At 35.9% G+C, this 21,214-nt stretch overlaps 1 pseudogene; it reads left to right on the top strand.

The window, feature by feature from the left end:
• Window positions 1-3,844: 3,844 nt before the first annotated feature.
• Window positions 3,845-7,410, top strand: LOC128015688 (ammonium transporter Rh type C-like; annotated as a pseudogene).
• The last annotated feature ends 13,804 nt before the right edge of the window (window positions 7,411-21,214 follow it).

Here is a 21,214-nt window from a genome sequence, read left to right on the forward strand (position 1 = left end):
AGATAAACTGAACTCATTATATCTTAGCATTGATATATTATATACATGCTATAATGTGCATTGCTATCCTTTTTAACATTTGCATTCAGTTACAATATTGTTTCTGTTTCCGAGTATGACACACTTTTAAAATATGTGGTAATGTTCAGAACACAGGGGATACATTCATTAAAGATTTGTTGTAATGAAATATTTGGTCATTGTAAGCAAAGTTGTGGAGGGGGGCAGGAAGCTTTGCATATTTGCAGAAATAAGCTGGTGCTGGGATTTAGGTCACATAAATAAACCTGACAATTTGGGGTCCATGTGAACTTTAATAACAATTTAATCCATGGATGGTCTGCTGTGCAAGCCAGTGGAAGCATTACTGGAACCAAAGTGACCTACAGGTCTGAAACTGTCATCCCTTGACAAAGAAATCAAGATGCACAGTAGTATGTAGTGCACACAGAAATAAAGAAAGGGGAGGGTACTTTGCTTTATCCTCTCATTGTCAAGGCCTCTGTAATCCTCTTTAAATTTTAAATGATCATCAGGGTTACTTAGCATGTAATGCAGAGCAACAATTACCATGTCTTTTTTTTCTGAGTTTATTTTCTGCAATTAACATTTTCCAATAAATCAAATGCAAATTGACAAAGTACCCCATCCTACCTTTGTCTGCAGCAAACCTATTTACAAGAGCAATTTTTACATACTTCTTTGCTGAGTTTTGTCACCATGTGCTTGATACACTAAGTGATTTTACATTTCACAGAAGAAAATGCTTTTGATAGGTTCATTATAATGTTATTTATTTTATGTATGGTTAGAGAACAGTCTGCTTGTTTGTACAATAATGGTACTTATTTTCCAGGGGCCTCATGCAGAAAGAAAGCATGGAAAGAAACACTCTCATTAAAGAAATGCTGCCATGGTACCCGTGATATTTTGTTATTTGGCCAGCACTTACTGCAGAATGGTCTCTCAGGAGTAACCTGGGGTTAAGTGTTTTGTTTATAGGAACTCAGTAGCTCTCCAGTTAATGGATTAGCTCCATGAATGGCCACTGGATTACCAGCCCAGATAGTAGTGCATTATCGCTTTATAAAATGCATATTAAATGGATATTAAAAGATTATAATTTGCTGCAAAGGTGATCAGCCTAAGCACCAACTGAAATACTACAACAGTTAATTAAATAACTACAGTATACTTTTTGTTTTGTTTGTTTTTTTTCTCTCTCAGATGTGTTTTTGTTGTTGTTTTCTTACAAGAAGAATGTAGGAAGATGTAACTTGCCTACACCACAAAGCATATTAAAAATAAATGGTGTATCATGCTTTGTATTATTATTAGTAGTAGTAGTAGTAGTAGTAGTAGTAGTATAAATAATGTGCCTATATTGAGTCTATTATTGAATCTACCACTAATAAATAAATAATGATGTAAGTGCAAATGATGTAAGACCCGACAACAAACTTAAAAACAAAAACAAAAAAACACCTTCAAAACGGTGGTTACATATGGTTTAAAAAAATGAAATAAATAAATAAATATTTGTGTAAAATTGTAATGAAAAACATAACCTTGCCCAGGGGATCTTGGGGGGAAAATGGGAATGTATGGTATAACTTGTTTAATAATAATAATAATAATAATAATAATAATAATAATAATAATAATAATAATAATAATAATAATAATAATAATAAAAACTGCTTATGTACACCCTGATGTGATCACTGAAAAAGAAGCTAGTCAAAACTATTATTGCAATAGGTTACAGATTTATATACCAATCTACAGAAGCATGTTTTCTTGTGCAACACAGAAACTTACTGACACACACAGCTGAAGATGAAGATTAATTAAAAATAACAATATAAAGTAAGTTTAGCTGTAACAAACAGCCATGCATTATCTAAATACACACAGTAGTATTATTTTTGTTCATTTTATCTCATTCACATATGGCTTATATTATAGATTGTATTGACAGAAAGAGTGGTTTTGTCAGTGGCCAGAACTTGGTAACAAATTATGTGTTTACATTTTAACATCTATATATTTTTTAGGAATGGCCCCATTTTCCCATTTATTTATTTTTGTATTATTATTTTTATTATCATTATTTATTTATTCATTTATTTATTTTCACACAAATGATGCCAGGCATCATAAAATATTCTCTAAATTCTTAGCCATGATGTACATCTTACAAGTACATCTAGCTGACCTGAATATCGAGACCATAATCCTACCGGCTCACAATCTTGGGTACAAGATCAGGGTACAAGAACTTAATAGCTGATAAACTGCATACCTTGCAGCTCAACATCACCAACCTTGGAAAACTTCAAAAAGTACAACCCTCCCCAATAATGTGCACTCAGCATGTTCATGCAGGACCTGATAAACCAGATGATGCACACACTTGAATGCCAAATCCAAACAATCCTCTTGTGCAATCAACTTGTCAAACCATGACAGCTTATGAATGAGAAATAGACATGAAAGCCTCTAATTTTTTTTTTTTTTTTTTTTTTTTTTTTTGAGTACCTAATCCCATAACATATATATCTAGTGCATGATACTCTTTGTTATGGCTTTCTTGTCTGTTGGATGCCTCTGTTTAGTATGAATGTACTTAAACTTTTGTTGCTTGCCTATACAAATAACTGGTTCTAATAAACTGATACTCACTTGATTTCAGTGGTTGCCATTTCCAAGTATTTTGAGACTGGTTTAGACGGAGTCAAGGTTTTTTTTTGTTTTTTTTTGTTTTTTTTTTTAGCTCTGGACACTATTATAAGGTACAGAAAATATGTCTTGATTAATCTTGGCTTGTATTATGTTTGACCCATCTTGTATGGATACAGAGAATTCCACCATCTTATACGAATCACTGCAGCTTCTCATGAGTTTGGTATGGTATTTTCCCTCCCAGTTTAGAGTGTTTTTGCTTTGGTGTCAGTGTGAGATAACTTTTTTTTTTTTTTTTTTTTTTTTTTTTTTTTTTGGCTTGTCTACAGCCAAAGGGAAACATTGTTCAGTTTGTCATCCCATTGTTCAGTTTGCTCACTGACTAGAATTCCTGGTAAATACACAACTAGAATTCCTGGTAAATTATATTTGGAGTATTTTAAACTAATTTAAAATGTCATTTATCTGAGGTAGAATTATAACGAAGAAAGACTTCTAATAAAACAAACCATACATAAGTTTTAGCCGACACACTTTCAATATAATTTGTAGCCAGTAAATGATTTGCCGACTTTTTGAAAAAAGATAAATCATATGAGTATCTACTGTAACAACATAAAGGCAAGTTATTGCTTCATTGGACCAAACGTGCTGCATGGGATGTCATTCAGTGGACCCTTACCTTTCTGACTAAACCATGATTTACAGCTGTGGATGTGTTTATGACTCGTTAATACGACGAATCTGGTATGTACTGGGTTTCCATTATTCATGTTTTAATGTGTACTGCTTACACTAATGTAGCAAATACAGTCTTTGTAAGCTTTCTATTGAGCCGTGGGAACCGATTGAGGCTGGTGATGTTAATGATAATGCGCGACACCTGCGCCACTCACTGGTCTTGAGTCCCACAGAGGAGCTCCGGAAGGATAAAAGGATGAGTGACGACAGTGCAAGATGAGAGAGGACCAGTCCTGGACTTTGTTTTGTGTTTTGGTTTTATTCATGACCGTGAGGGACTGTTGCACAATTTTGTGTTTATTTTAGTATTAAAATTTAGTTTGAATGTTCACGGTTCCCGCCTCCTTCTTCCCTTGACTACGAACAGTTTTACATAAATAAATAAAACACAAAATATACTAACTGTTGATCACTGGAAGGTCATGATTGTATTATTGATTTTATAGCTGCTATTTTTATTGATGAGGACTTATTTACTGATGGTATGGTGTTCAGCTGACATAAATAAGATCTAGTAACTCAAGATGAGAAATGATGGTTTGTCACGTTAGCATGCTTTTTTGAGAACAGTTACCCCTAATATTGCACATAGTCTACCATAATATAAATGTTGCACATACTGCACATGTTTGACATAAACGTGAGGGGATAAGCCTTGATGCTAAAGAGGCTTTTTGTCTGAGCATCAGTGACAACAATGTTAAGCCTACAAAGAAGTAACCCACACATCATGCAAGAGGAAAACTATTAGAACAAGTCAACTTTTGGAAAATATTTTTTGCAATACATTATGCACAAGAACCCATATATTGTCAGATCCTTTTGCTCAACATACAACACAATTTTTGGCATGAGTATGTGTGTGTACTGTAAGTCTTTTGTAGGAGTGGCTACTTGATGATGTTATGACACACCTCCAGACCTTACTATACAATCTTTATGGCAAAAGATGAGTCACATGTTCCTATTTAAAGCAATCGACCAAATTAAGAAGAAAGGAATTTGACTGTCATCTCCTTAACTTCTCTTCAGGAAAATCTTCAAGACTTAAAATGGCCAAAAACACCAATATACGAATCTGTCTCCCAGCAGTCTGCTTTGTCTGGCAGATTGCTATGATTATCCTGTTTGGAGTGTTCATCCATTTTGATGAGGAGTGTGACACCCACTGGATCGAACACAGAAGAAAGAAAAATATTTCCACAGATTTAGAGAATGACTTTTACTATAGATATCCAAGTGAGTAACTAACATATCTAAATGTTTTGCTGCAGTCTGGTGAATTTACTGCTATAGTGTTGTTTAATCTCCTCTAAATCATATATGAAGGACTAACATTCTATACTTTCTTTCCTCCTGTTACCACAGGTTTTCAGGATGTGCATGTGGTGATCTTTGTTGGTTTTGGATTTCTAATGACCTTTCTGAAGCGTTATTGTTTTGGTGGAGTTGGTTTAAATTTTCTCATAGCTGCTTTTGGTATTCAGTGGGCTCTGCTGATCCAAGGCTGGTTTCATCATCTTGATGAAAATGACTGGAAGATAAAAAATTGGGGTTGAGAAGTAATAGATTTTTGATAATATACTTATTGACATTACAAAACATCACTGGAATGTGTACCTTCGTGATTAGACTTAGTTTACCCTACAGCTCACTTGACTGACATGCTTTCTAAAGGATACAGAACATTACATGTGATTCCATGTTCCATATTTGAAGCAATGCTTAATATTTACATCCTTAAACTGTATCTAAAGAATTTTACTGTAATTTTTCAATCAGCCTCATTAATGCAGATTTCTGCGTGGCCAGCTGTCTCATTGCTTATGGCGCTTGTCTTGGAAAAGCCAGCCCAGTGCGGCTCATGGTTTTACTCTGTTTGGAGTCACCCTGTTTGCTTTTGAGGAGTATATCATTATTGAACTCCAACATGTAAGTTTGAATCCATCTATTTTCTAATAGTTACCAACATCATTGCCATTTTTTATTATCTCATACATGCATAGGCGAAAGTACTGGTGGTTCCATGGTCATCCAGGCTTTTGAAGCATATTATGGTTTGACCGTATCTTGGGTCTTATATCGACCATTGCAATCTCAAAGCAGGCCTTTACAAGAATCTGTTTACCACTCCGATGTGTTTGAAATGATTGGTGAGTGGTAAAAGAATGTCTCTCGCAGCTTTCCCCTGTTGCATCAAACAGTGCATAACAAAAGCCCCCCATACAAACAGCTCAACCATTTTTGTGAAAATGATTATGGAAAAAAGAAAAAAATTATAATAATTTAAAATGCTCTAGGAGGGCTATTGATTTTGCAACATTTTTAAGTACACATTTATTCAATAACCACTTTATAAAACTGTGCAATTTTCTATTTAATCATGTTTTGTCATTTCAAAGCCTCTTAACTAATGTAAGATTAACCCCTATTTATGTAAAATAATTTATTACAGTGCAGGCATTCTGCATTTTCCTCCTCTGCCCTTTTTTCTTCTTTTTTTCCCTTCTTTTTTTCAAATTTTATTTCTAATTTAATCAATAATCTTCAAGAAAATTGAAACTCATGAACAGGTCTGTTTCTTCTTCTTCAAAAAAAAAAAAACAAAAAAACATGTGCTACATGTGCGACATTTTAAAAATTCAGTTTTAAGTTAGTGATTTAATCAAATTTTACCCTTTTGGCAATGATGAAAAGTGGTGTGTAATAGCTTGTTGCTAATTTAGTGTTTTGGAATAAAATATTATCAAAAGTGTCCTTCACTCCAGGGGCCTATGCCTCTTGTACCCAATAGGTTATCAGAATATCCAGAATTATTCATAATTTCTGTCCTACTTCCTTTAACAGGTACTCTCTTTCTTTGGATGTACTGGCCCAGTTTTAATTCTGCTATTGCAGATCATGGAAATGGCCAGCACAGAGCTGTTATAAATACCTACCTCGCAATGGCTTCATCAGTTCTCACTACCTTTGCTATTTCAAGTATCTCACAGAATAATGGAAAGCTCAACATGGTAACCAAATCTCTGGTGACATTTTGAGTTGATTTATTTATTTATTTATTTTTCATAAAATAACCATTCAAATTGTTTCCACATTTGGATATCTTTTTCTGACTGTAAGTTTTTTTTTTTTTTTTTCTGTAGTACTGAAAATGCTCAAAAAAAAAACATATTGCTACTATATGTGGAATGGTTTTAACCATTTAATTGAAGATAGTATAAACATTTTTTGTAACCATAATAAATGTATATTTGTTTCCTTATCAGCCTTTTATGGAAAAAACTCTGAAGATACAAGACACTTGTGGAATACATAACCTACATGCAATGCCTGGAGTTATAGGTGGTATTGTTGGAGAAATTACTGCAGCTTCTACCAATGAAACAGTTTATGGACAAGAAGGGTAAGTTGTGTGTGTGTGTCTATATATATATATATATATATATATATATATATATATATATATATATATATATATATATATATATGCTCACCCAACCACATTAACCTATATATATATATATTTTTTTTTTTTATTATTATTTTTTTTATTTTTTTTATGAACTATGTGGTATTGAATAAAATAGAAGTGATACATTTGAGGATTTCTATGTCAAAATAGTACTTGGTATTTATTTTTAGGTTCCTGAGGATGAGGATGAGAATGTTCTCTCTAGACACTCAAACATAAACCATGCAAGAGGCATACTAGATGTGTGAGTATGCATGCTGTTAAGTTTAAAATCACTTGTTTCATGATTGAAGTGTGCTAGGAATTTGTTTATAAAAATTTTTATTAAATTGATAAATGTGCAAAGTGAAATGAATCATTTTTTTGTAAAATCTCTCATGTACACAGGTATCAATGAAGTAATGTGTAAGAAAAAAACTAAACAAAACAAAAAAGCCTTGAAAAACTCCACATCCTGAAGAACTTTAGCTCTGAATGATAATTGAATAAGAATCATGGAGGCTTTACAGAATGAAACAAGTTAAGCTACTCAATGGAAATTTTTAAGACTGTCATGTGCTGTGGGTTGTACCATGTCATAATCCCAAAACTGCTGCTTCCACAAAAACAAATCCGAACATGGTTTATATAAATTGTTTATCCCTTCTTTTTTTTTTTTCTTATTATTGTTTGTAATGTAAATTAATGTAAAAAAAACTTGCATTAATAATACAAATAATTATATGTGAGCACTATAAAGAAACAGAACAAGTTCACTTGTTTATGCTATATAATTTTTTTTTTTTTTTTTGAGCACTGAAGGACGTTGATGCTACATCATGATTGACTTCGACAGGTGAATTTGCATATTTGCCTGAATCCTCTTTGTTAACGAACTCTCTGTGAGCAAAATAAACTTCCTACTGTCTGGTATGTTAAGAGCTATATCCATCATAAGTGTTTGGGCGGAAAGGTCCTGTTCAGTTAAAATAATAAATGATCATTCTCGTTAGCATAAGATCTCTGTAGATGAAGTCTAGCAAAAAAAAAAAAAAAATTAATAAATAAATACCTAGTAGGCTTTTTTTAACACCAGAGAAATTAGTGTTTATGACATTTCTTTGAAAGCCGTCACTGAAGTTATGGTTAGGATTGTGGGATGCTTTTGTTTCTGTTTTTTTTTTTTTTTTGCAAAAGCAAGCAAACAAACAAAAAAATAATAATAATTGAATGGCTGAAAACTGACAAAAGAGAACAGATTATATGGACCAGATCAGCTTTTTGGTGTTATAACTGACCTAAACTATTTGCCAAAAGGAAGCACTTAAAAATGGGGCAAATAGGGAGGTGTCAGGATTCTGGACTGTTCTGTGTGTTTTGCCCCTGATTCTGTTCCTGTTTGTCCATGTTTGGTCAAGTTTCTGTCCTCATTTAGTTAAATAGTCATTCTTGTCACCTGTGTTAAGTAATTATCTCTTGTATTTTATCTGTTGGTTCTACTTGTTGGATGTCTCCCTGGTTTCCTGTCTCAACTTTGGATTATTAAAGACTTATTCGTGTTATCTCCAGAGTTTCCTCATTCCTTGTGTGACAGAAGTACTGACCAAAATAAAGTTTATTGCATGTTTCCCCCCTTTTTTATTTTCTCTCAGTGTTTTTATTTTTCTTTCTGTTGTGCCCGATGGATCCCCTTCTTCGCCCGAGTACCTCCTCCTTCTGCTGGAGCAGGGGAGCTGATCTCTTGGGGACCACACAAGACTGTTCATGTTCGTATCTCAAACCACCAGCTACCCGGATGATGCGTTCTTCGATTTCTATGATGCAAGCCTGAACCCCGAGTGCAGAGCGCTGTCGTCCGAAGATGGTACCGATGGTCCCCGAGAGAATTTCACCTCCTTCTTGTAGTGGATTACTGGCGAGAAACAGATCACCACTTACAATCTGCCCCGTGGATGATCTCACCAGATCCACTCCTGACCCAGAGCCCAGCACACCATCTCCCCATGGTACAGAGCATCAGCCTGAGGCCCATCGATAATGGAGAGCCATTTTCAACCGCGAGCCAGAGCAAGACCAAACGACAGAGCAGAAAATGCCCCAGAAGTTGAGCCCAACCCGTCAGACCAGATATGAGAGCCGATGACCGCGCCCGCCACGAGAGAGCAAGCCGTGGACGGTGTGAGAGAGGAGCTCCACCCTCTGTATCACTGCTGGGTATGGAGCAGTGTTGGTACCAAAACCTGGAGGGGGATCTAATAGACTGGGACTCTGAACTGGAGATTGAACTGCCCCATCTCCACTCTCCATCGTCTCCGCTGGTCAGGTCCAGCCCTTCTTCATCCTTGGTTCCCTCATCCAGCCCAGAGAAGGTTTCCGATCCTCCAGTGCCTGTTCCTCAAAAGTGCCCCCCAGTGCCCGTTTATCGAAAATGCACTCCTTCCCACCCACTCCTCCCTCCTCCTCCACTGTCATCTGACAGCCCTTCTGCTCACTCTAAGCACAACCATGATTGCTGTATGAGCCCTGTGGGACTGCCGGGGTCGAAGAATGCCTCACCTCCGTCTCCAAGGCCCAGAGTCCACCTCAGCCCGTAGACCGAGTGGCTCCACCTCGGCTCCTAGCTCCCTTGCCTCCACTGTCACCAATTGATCCATCAGCTCCACCTGGCTCCCTTGTCTCTCTCTACCTTGTCGGGCTGTCCCACCAGCTCTGTTTGGCTCCTTCCTCCCGTCAGCTCCACCTTGGTCCTCAGTCACTCAGGCAATGCTGCTGATCTCCGGATCTCCACCTCCTCCTTGGTCACCAGAGCACTCGGCTCCACTATGGCCTTTTCCTATGGGATTTTTGCCATCCCCCTGGTTCATTTGCTCTCAGCCTCGGGCTCCTCCACTACCTGATTCGCCACTGTTAGTCGGCCCCCTGGAGTTGGCCCCCTGGAGTTGGCGGCCTTCCCTCCTTCCACCATCATATCCACCGTGGGCCGCTGTTATGGCTGTGGTCTGGGTCCTGCTGTGCTCCGGGTCCATCCTGTCTCTGCCCTGGCTCCTCCATTCTTCGTCACCCCCTATGCTCTGTTCTCTTCCGGAACCTCCTCCCAAGCTCACGCCCATGACACCTTCCCGGGAGGGAAGTGATATATCAGGATTCTGGACTGTTCTGTGTCATGTTTTGTCCATGTTTCTGTTGTTGTTCACTCTTGCTTGGTCAAGTTCCTGTCCTCGTTTAGTTAATTAGTCATTCTGGTCACCTATGCTAAGTAATTATCGCTTGTATTTAAGTTCCTGTCTATGCAGTCTATCTCTGTCAGTTCTACTTGTTGAATGTCTCCCTGGTTTCCTGTCCCTACTTTGGATTGTTAAAAACTTATCCGGACTGCTGAGTCTTTAGCCATCTTCAAGAATCGGCTTAATACACATCTCTTCCATCTTTATTTAACCCTCTAACTTGAACACTATTCTTATTCTATTCTTTAAAAAAATCTAACTAAAAAAATCGAACTACCTTTATAATATTTTTGTATTCTATTTTCTTTTCATTAATTATGCAATTGTATGTGTGTGTGTGTGTAAAGACCTCTAACACTAGCTTGCTCTATTCTTTTTTTTATTCTATCTGTTTTCTTTATATTATATTATTTAAAATCCCATGCTATGTGTACTGTGTTAACCTAATTGAGACTTGTTATAGCACTTATATACCATTGCTCTTTTTGTTGTTTTTGATTGCTTCCACTGTCCTCATCTGTAAGTCGCTTTGGATAAAAGCGTCTGCTAAATGAATAAATGTAAATGTAAATAATTGTATATTGTTGTGGATTGTTTTTAAGGGATTTAACAGTGAAATAAACTGTTTCCATGTTTGTTGTTCAGTATAAAACATGAACAGTAAAAAATATTAAATATTTAATTGAAGACTGAAAAGGTATTTTCTACTTCAAATTGTCATGTTTAACTTAATTAGTTACTTTTCATGTTTAACTTAATGAGTTTCTTATTTTTTACATTTAATGGTAGTTAAATTTTAAGTCTTAATTTTCCAGTCCTGTTCTGCATGTACATACTATGTATTTTTTATGGTAATTACAATAACTAAGTAATAAACCAAACCTTAACATGTAGTTACCTAGTTTTACCAAGTACTTTCTTATAGAAGTACACTGTAAGTGTGCAAACCGTTTATTTGACATTTCTGAGTGGAAAAAGTTTCAAATAAATCTACCGACAAAAAAATGTTTGTTTTTTTTTCGGTTTAGCCACTCCCCTTTTCAATATTAGATGTATTATTCTGTATACTGTATAGCTACCTAGTTGCCATACATCGCACAAGACTGTCTGCCATTTAGTAGGAAACAAATGAGTTATAGTGTAAACCACGCATTATGTGTTCCTAAGGCAGATGTGTTCAGGTTGGGCAAGTATATCCAGTCGTGAAAAGTTGAAAATAGGTTGGTCCCCAAGCAGCTGAGTAAGATGATCATCTGGGAGATCAGCAGTCAGTTTAGAACATACTTACAGAAAAACAATTCTTTCAAAATTGGAGTTGTCAGAACCATAAGTTATGTGCATTAGACCACCCTAAAAAATAAATATAACCAAGACCATGTATCAATACTAACAGAATATAGGGCATTTTTATTACCTAGGTTGTAGGAGGGCTCCTATTTTTAAATAAAGAAAAATAAGTACTAGCAAAATTGAAACTGTGAAGAACAATTATATTTACACTATAGAATGTAATAAGCTTGAAAAAGCTTCCGTTGCACGGAAATTATGAAAACAGAACTATATTGCGAGTGCAAATGGAATTGAGATCTCCTTGTACAGAAGATAGGGTGCTTGGTTAGTATAAATAATAAACATTCATTTCAAATATTTCAGGGGAAACAAATGGGGTAATTATTATGTAAACTTGGAATGAGGATATACCGAGTGAGAAGAATGGGTCCTTGTCCTTAAGATACCTCCTTGTAGACCTACACATGCTAGTCACAATGAGACCTGCTTGTGGTCCCTTGTTTTGTAACTGCTGAGAGTAAAGAGGATTACATGAACAAAAGCCTCTGTGGATGGTTGAGGAGGATATCCTGAAGCCAACAGACTTTGTTTACATCATTGTATCTACCACAAAGCTAACACAGGTGCACATAATTATTAAAATATGCGTAATAACCAAAGTTCTGCAACCATGAAGTCCTTCATTTTGGGATGAAATCACTGAATGTTCTGTAAATGGGCTGAAAGTTGCAACACAAGGGGTTAGTTCAATATTTTTATTCCCATGCTGGTAAAGACAAAATCCCATGCACCTGAATTTCAAGGTTAGCCTTGCAATATTTTAGAGGTCTTTCAGCAGCTGTGAATGAAAGACTCTGGTCTCAGAGCAGTGGTCCAGGGGGCGACTGCAATCCAGCTGTGTTTGTAAATGAGGAACATCCATCTGAGCCTCTTTTCACTACTTATTGGAAAAGGAGAACAATCAGCTAGATGGAGAGAGAGCTCCACGCTGTGGTAAGAATTCATCACACACATAAATACATAATCCTAACCTAACCTTATTTCCACATAATGAGGAAAACATACTCAAGTTTATGATGGATTTGTTGTTGCATATATTTAGAGCTGAATCCTGATGTTAAACTTTCTTGAAATTAAAAATAAAATAAAATTATGGTTGTTGCATTACACTTTATTGAAAAGATGCGTTATGAGTAATTGATATTGTAATCACATCTTTCCTTTGTGCTTCACATTCCTCTTAGATTAAAGTTTAACTAAGTAGATCTATAGTTTTATTTATATGTTTGCCCATCTATTTATATCTTAAACAGTATACTGTGCATAATACCTTGAGTGTGTCAGTGAAATATCAGTGAAAATAACATGGTTTGGAAAAACAACACTTTTCACAGTATATAAAAGCAGCTGCCGTACCTAGATGATTTTTCCATGTTGTCCTTTAAGTTTTTATATAAACAATTAATAATATTTTCATATATTTTTAAATGATTTTGAATGACTTATGATGCTTGTGGGATAATAGGGCTCCTATAAGGCTGTTGGAATAATGATAGTAATGAGTAAAATCAGATGAACATTGTAGGTTTTTTGAAAAGCATTAGCACGGTTTTGGTCTTAAAATAGTTGGTTAAATAAAAAGCAAAGCTTTGTCTAACTTGAATCTGAAAAATAATACTGGTTAACCCTTGACTAACTGCTAGTTGGTCAAAGTAGATTACACTAGAAGACATAGGGCCCTATCTTGCACCCAGCGCAATTGACTTTGTACACCGACGCATGTGTCATTCCTATTTTGCACCCGCGCAAAGCGCGCTTTTCCCTCCACAGAAGCACGTCGCTAAACTAGTGAATGAACTTGCGCGCCCTGGGCGGTTCAGCGCAAAAAAGGAGGCGTGTTCCGGCGCAAACAATCCCTGGTGCTATTTTGCTGTTCCATTAATCAATTGCGCCACTGACCAGAAAAAACCTAGTCTAAAGTCAGTGGCGCGTTGCGCGTTGTTCATTATGATATTTTAAGGGCGCAAGCTTGGCCATAATGTATAGCGTGCACAACGCGCATACACTTTGCTCATGTAATCTAAACAGATGCAACAGTTATTTTTGCAAATCATAAATTGTTACACTAAAAAAATATTAACACATGAGATGACGGAAATCATTGTGAAATCTTGCTTACAAATTATTCAGGCTAATTGTAGTAATTAAGGATCAGACCTGTTTGCCCGATAGTGGCAAGACATATATGTATATAAGGACATCTGACAAATTTGTTTGTCCGTCAAGAACCAGGAAAAAAAAAAAAATCGATGAAACAATTGTGGCTATTTCCTCCCACGCCTGTTTAACCGACGCTATTTTGGATGGGTTTCTCCTATCCCCATACAACACAACTTCTCTGTCTTTCACTGCTCTTACAAGAACATCAGTCTCCTCGGCTGTGAACCGCTCCTGGCGTGAGCCTGGTAAATACGTCATAATAATAGCAATCCATAATGGAACTTGCGCACCTGCTTTTAAAGGGAATGTTGGATGACGCTCTGATTGGTTTATTTCACGTTACGCCCAAACCACACCTATGAATAATGAAGCTACTTCAGACCAACCCATTTTAGATTTGCGCCAGGCGCAAGAACCATTTATCCCGCCGGGAAAATAGCAACAGCGCCGAGACCCGCCCACAAAGTTACTTGCGCTTCGCGCTTTGACACTTGCGTTTCAGATCGTTAAAATAGGGCCCATAGTCTTAGCATAGTGGCTATGTTTATGCAGCTGGCTGCATGCAATCAAACAAATAATTTTGTTTATCTTTGAAATCGCCTTTTTTTTTTTTTTTTTTTATTATTGAAACCGAACTTGTTAGAAGCCAGCTGTGTCGACTGCATGCCTTTGTGTTTGCAGAGACTCAGGGGATTCCCGCCTATCAGGTCAATGAGACTATGATGACACTGTGGTGAGGGTGGAATTCAAACTTTTTCATCGAAACGGGAATCTTTTTTATATGTTAATGAGTGAAGAGGCGGATGTAATGAGATGATTTAGATATGGAGCTCCCAATTCAGCTCCTGTCATAACAAAAAGTTAATTAAGAGAATAATCATTCTATTCAGCACACTTATTCAACTCTCCCCCACATTCCCTAAAGACGAGCAAAAAACATCAACTTTTTGTTTTTCCTACAAATGAGAATGCTTCATTACCCATTCAGTATGAAACGATTTTGGTGTTGGTTATTCAAATCAGGGTTGCCTGTGGAAAAACCTAACTCAATTACTTTAGGGAGCTCCAATCATCTATGCAAATATGCGGATGGATGCATAATGTTTACCTACAGTGTCAGCCTAGATTCCCTGGACATTTTCTTTGACAAAAAATGCCTATTAAAGGCTTACTTAAAATTGGCATTTACCTGTGAACATTTATGCTCAGGGCCGTTTATTTTCCCCTTATTAGATGGCTCTCTGGAATACTTATTCTGATTGGTCAATTACAGCACTCAGCTCTACGATGTAATTTACTGATAACACTGTATAGCAAACTGCTTACCTGGAGAAATGATAGCGTCACTAGCAGAGGGTTGTTTATAGACAATATTTTTTAGTTTAATATAATTTTAGTTTAGCTGAATATTTTATGCAACTTTTGTAAATATTGAAAGTGAACTTTTATTTTATTGTGTGTGTGTGTGTGTGTGTGTGCGTGCGCGCCATGATCGCACATGTGCAATAGCCTTTTCTTCATGAATGAATGACTTTGATCTGGAAAATGTGTAGGGACTTGGGTGGTGAAATTATTACCTTAGGATACAGTGTAATGACTTATTTTGAATGTATTCAATGATTTCACTTTTGAGGAATTGGCTGTAAAAAAGAAAATGCAATCTATATAAAACGTTTACACCCCCCTGTTTAAGTAGCAGCTTTTTGAGGGGAAAAAAAATAATAATCCAAGTAAAATTGTATACAATCTTTTCTAAGTTTAATATAATACTGAAATCAATACATTTCACAGAACCAATGTGGGTGTTTTTGTTTCATAATATGTATTCTCAATATGATGTTGCTTTAAAGGGGTAGATCATACAAAAATGAAAATTATGTCATCATTTACTCACCCTCAAGTTGGAAGTCAATGCACTACCACAATGCAGTCAATGCTTGACTTTTTTCACAGAGAAAGCTTCATGATAATATAGACTAAAATTCTGAAATAATTTAACTCAAACGTATTTCTTGCCTACGTACATATTTATTTGGCATTGAACAGCTGATTGTACAGTATCCTTTATTTATAGATCAACACATAGACATCATAATTAAAATAACTGACGTGTTTCTTAGTTCACTCACTTGGCTAATATACAACTTGCCTGCATGTATGCATTAGTAACCCCACTCTAGTAATATTTGTACAGTTTATGTAAGACTTGGTCTTATCTTCAGCCAGCTCAATCAAAATTTGATGCAGCTACTAGGTTATTGCTAAATCTTTTTTCAGATCTGTTGGATATTTTCAATAGCATTCCTACAACACATAAAAATAACTTCAGTCAAGCCTGGAAACTTCTGACAAGATATTTAAGCATTGTGCATGCCATCTGTTGTCCTTGTCATTGCTTGTTATACACGCAGATTATTCTTGTAACAGTGACATCACACATTTCCTTCCCATCACTAATGACTAGAAAGTGAATCATTTAATCAGCTGAAAGATCTCAAAAGATATGGCTTCACCAAGTTCACGTTCCAAGATTTTACATTGCAAATATACTTATAACAGTTGGAGTGCAGCATCAAAGCACAAAATGAAGAGGGCATGTGGACCAATTATTATTTGTATAGATTAATGCAGTCTTCAAGTGGGACAGGTTTTTGTTCAGAAATCCTATCCCCAGCTGAGCTGTTTGCTTCACAAGCAAATCCCTGCTGCATTGGTCTTTAACAACACCTGTTCAGGGTTTGTTTGTTATTTTGTTTTTTTTTCTACACGAGTTGTGCAGGTTCTTCACAGTTGACTCGCAAATCATATCCAGTGCATAAGTGGGGTGGAAAGGTAGCCTTCTTTTGCACGCAAGTGTGCCATTCCTTCTGTCATCATTAACCCCAGCTCACCCTTAAACCTGCCGATTGGTTATTTTTTTGAGGTTTGTGATAGATAAATGAGAGGTTCATTATGAAGAGTGTGAAAGATTGTCCCAGAAACTCAATGCATCATTCACATATTGTTTAAAAAGCACAAATTACAAATAAATATAATGAAATTAGTCACCTGCAGTCTTCTGTCAGTTTGTTTGTGCAGTCTTGTGTGGGGTGGAGTGATTTGAGCATTAAATGGTTCACGTGCTCAATATTTCAATATTTCAACCTCTGCGGTATGAGGTAGATAAGACATGTGATGAGAGATATATATCATCATTTGGAAAACTTTATCAAAATTTCTGGCCTGTTTTTAATAATACAAACCAAATATTCACACAATATTTTTTTTTTTTCATTTGTGTTAAATTACATTTTAATGAGATACTTACTTCTTTGTACTAAAGCAATAGGTTGGAAATATGGATGGAGTTGAAATTTGACCAGATATTGCAGTTCTTCTAAAATCTGCTGCAAATAAATACAGTACAATACAATTATTCTAGCTTATACTTTAATGGTAAAGTTCTAGCTTATATTCTATCTTACACTTTAATGGTAAAAATTCTAAAGAAGTCTTCAATTAAATTGACAAGGCTTTCATCTATATACTACATTATATGATCAAAAAGTCTGATATAACCTCTATCTGCATGCTGGCATCTCAGTTTAAGAATAATTCTTTTCATCAGCTAAACATCAAAAAAGGGTGATTTATGCCAGATGTCAATGATTTTGAAATGTATGTGCATGCTAAAGATTCATACATTTATATATTAAATTAATTGGCTTTCAAGTACCTGAGTAACTTCAGAATAAACATCTATGTATGGTTTTCAGTGACCCAATAGCTTGGATGGTTAGTCCAGCTAGGTGATTTAATATACAGGAGAGAGAGAGAGAGAGAGAGAGAGAGAGAGAGAGATTTGAAAAAAACTTTATTATACAATTCTTAACAGCAACTCTTCAAAATAATTTTATCAAAGTTCACATCATCACTACCCTTTTGTTCTACTGTTTTTCCTGTTAATATAAATAGCCATTTTTGCTTGCCCTAAAATGAAATTCAACAGTTGACAGGTAAAACATTTTTTTACAATACAAAAAATTTCATCAAGCCTTTTTATTTCACAAACAAATGTTCTAATCTAAAACTATGCATAAAAGCATGAAAATAGTCTCCCTTTGAAGACAAAAAGGGCAAGCAGAATTAACTTCTGGATTCAACACCGAAATAAAAGAGTTGACCGCAATGGCACAGAGAATTCTCCATTGTATATCACCAAACCTTTTAGACAATGGTGGCTTATATAATGATCCCCATTCAGGTTTTACTCAGGTTTCACTATGGTGTATCAGTTATTTTTTTCAAACATTTTCTTATTAAACAAAACAGACTCTATACAGTTTTTTTCCTTGTCAAAAACTAAAAACAAAAACAAAGATTCACCTGATCTAAAAAAAAAAAAAAAAAAAAATTTTAAACCTGTACCCTCTTCAAGATTGGGTTGAATAATCAAACAGGGAAAAAGATCGTAAACATCAGGAGTACAAACCCCTGTAAAAAATAAGTCACTTAATATATGCTCTCCATTGTCATTAATGCACACAGGAAACGAGAGATCCAATAGCAGTGTTTTAATAGAGTAATCCAAAAATCATAATCCAAAAAACAGGCAAGAGGTCATAACACAAAAAAAAAGCAGTGAATAGCAATGTCCAACCGAGCCCCAAGTATCAGTGGTTCCTGCAAAAGCCATTGGAGAGAAAATGAGTTCTCAATCTTGTGAACACTAAAAAAAAACTCCACACCTTGAAAAGATGTCGATAGAATGCAGGCAGTTACGATAAATCCAGTTTGGTTGAATTCATTAAAAATAGGGATTTATCCAGTCCAAAACCCCCAATAGTGTGTAAAATAGTGCAACTCACAGCATGCCAGCGGAAACCTGTAGAACCATCAAGTAACCTTTTTAAAAACTGTAACCGAAAAGCAGCCATTTTACTTTGTAAATGAATCAAACCTTTCCTGCCTTTATTTTTGGGAAGGTATAAAAAACTCTTTCGGACCCAGTGCAGTTTGTCCAAAAAATGTTAACAAGAGCAGTTTGAACTTCCTCTAAAAACTGTGGTGAAGGGTCTACACATGCCAATCTATGCCAAAGTGAAGATGCCACTAAGTTAATAACAATGAGAGATCGCCCCCTATAGGACATGTTCGGTAATAACCATTTCCACTTATCCAAGCTCCCCTTAACTTTTTCCATCAGCCCCTCCTAATTTTTTGGCAACACACTGTCATCCCCTAGATACACTCCTAAATACCCCCGACACAAACCATCTGGTAGAAAACAGTCTGAATTCTTCGATTAAATTAAGTAGAATCTGCACATCACTTTTTCCGTTGATCATCACCACAATTTCATCGGCATAGGCAGACAAACAAATATTACAATTACAAACTGGCAAAAACAAACCACTTAATTTACATCTTATATGTTGAAGCAATGGCTCAATAGCTAAGGAATACAACATTCCAGACAAGGAGCAACCTTGTCTGATTCCCCTGACAACCTGAAATGGAGCACATAAACCACCATTTATTTTTAGCATACTCACAACATCACAATATTGTACCTTAATCATGTCTATAAAATTTTCTCTAAAACCAAGACCAGTTAAAGTACTCCACAAATATGAAAGTACTCCAGCCAATCTGTTACCCAAAGCCTTAGAGAATATTTTATAGTCACTGCAGAGAAGCGAGGCAGGGCACCAGTTCTTAATATCTGTAAGGTACCCTTTTTTTGGAAGAAGAGTGATCACAGCTCTTCGGCAGCTCAACAGAAACCCGCCCTTCGACAAGCGGTCCTTCAGTACCTCCAACAGATCTATACCCAACTCCAACCAAAAAGCCTTATAGAAATCAACTGGGAGGCCATCCACTCCTGGTGCCCTCCCAGATTCCATTATTTGCAAGGCCTTATAGAGCTCTTCCAGGGTCAGTACTCTTTCAAGGTTATTATTACCCTCCTCTGAAACCTTTGGTAGGCTATCAACAAAAAAGTTATCCACAAAACACTCTGACTTGAGCTCACTCCTATACAGATTTCGATAGAACTGTTCTGCCCTTCCCGAATACCAGCAGGATCCGACAATAACACTCCATCTTCGGAGCACAATCCATGAATAAACTGCTTCTGGCCGTTCTTTTTTTCCAAATTCAAAAAGTATTGGGATGGTGCATCCATCTGGTCAACGCTTTGAAAGCGTGAAAGGACCAGAGGCCCCTGTAATTTATGCCCAAGTAGATCAGCTATCTGAGATTTCTTCTTTGAGCAGACTTCTAAATAATGAATCTCACCAGTAGATTGAGCCAAATATTCAAAATCAATTATCTCTCTTTCCAAAAACTCTAAAGAATGAGTCAACTCCTTAGTAATGTTGTGAGTATACTGTTAAGTAAATTGTGTTATTTTTATCTTACAAACAACCCACCACTGTTGCAATGAACAACAAAAAAAGACTTTCTTTGTTCTGTAAGTTTCCCAGAAATACCTAAATGATTCCTTAAAAAAATTATCATTCAACAAATTAGTATGGCAGTATGCGGTTTTTGGTTTTATTGAACTTAAAATATGCTCACAATGCACCATACTGTGGTTTGAAAAACTACTGGTGTTATATAGGATTTTTTTTTTTAAGTACTAAGATGGTGATGCTCAGTACAACTGAAATCACTACCTAGGAACAAGAAGTCTAAAGGGCAACAGTTTTGTAGAGTTGAACACAATATGTCTAACTGGTGCAGTTGGAACATATACACAAATTAAAAGAAACGCATAACTTCAACATCAACAACAGCTCTAGCTTTTAAAAGCCTACCTTTTACTATTTCATCAACATCATAAGAAATAAGACTAACATTTTTTTGTGAATAAAATGGCAACTCCCCCACTTATTGAAGTGTTATGGCTTAACACAAGGATGCCATCAAATTCCCTCACCCAGTAAGCAATTTTTTTCAAGTCGCTATGAGTTTCTTGTAACAAAATAACATCAATATATTTCTGTTTGATTACTTCATATAATGTACCTCTTTTTCTGAAATCTCTTGCACTGTTAACATTCAAAGTAGCTACATGAACTTCACTCATAAAAAAAGAAAAGAAAAAAAAACACCCAAGATAGCCAAAAAACTTCAGCCATTCTACTTTTAAAATTAACAGATATCTTTGTTTATTTTAGTATTGAGATTCCTCACAATTTTCTTAAGTCAGTGGACTTCTTTGTTAGTAAAGCAACTCTCTGCCATTAAGTTTATTGCTTTTTCAGCGAACTGTTTGACATCAGGAAAATATTCCTGCACAATTGCGAATTAAGTGTCCAGATTTTCCGCAGCTAAAACACTTAGATTTTGTGGTATTAACAAAAATAACATTAAAAATTGTCAATTCGAAAATTTAGCATCATGTCTAGCTCAACATCATCCTGAAAAATCATATACATGAATCGACTGAACAAAAATGTGTTGTTTCAACAGAGGTGATCCACTATTGATTGGGATCTTTTTAATCTGAGATACCAATTTTCCATTTCGGGATAAAGCTTATGTCAAAATTTTGTCACTTACGAACGGTGGAACATTTGACAACGTGACTCTCTTAGCTGTCAATGGAAGAGGA

The sequence above is a fragment of the Carassius gibelio genome, chromosome A6 (assembly GCF_023724105.1).
Source record: "Carassius gibelio isolate Cgi1373 ecotype wild population from Czech Republic chromosome A6, carGib1.2-hapl.c, whole genome shotgun sequence".
In the NCBI taxonomy this organism is placed as follows: Eukaryota; Metazoa; Chordata; class Actinopteri; order Cypriniformes; family Cyprinidae; genus Carassius; species Carassius gibelio.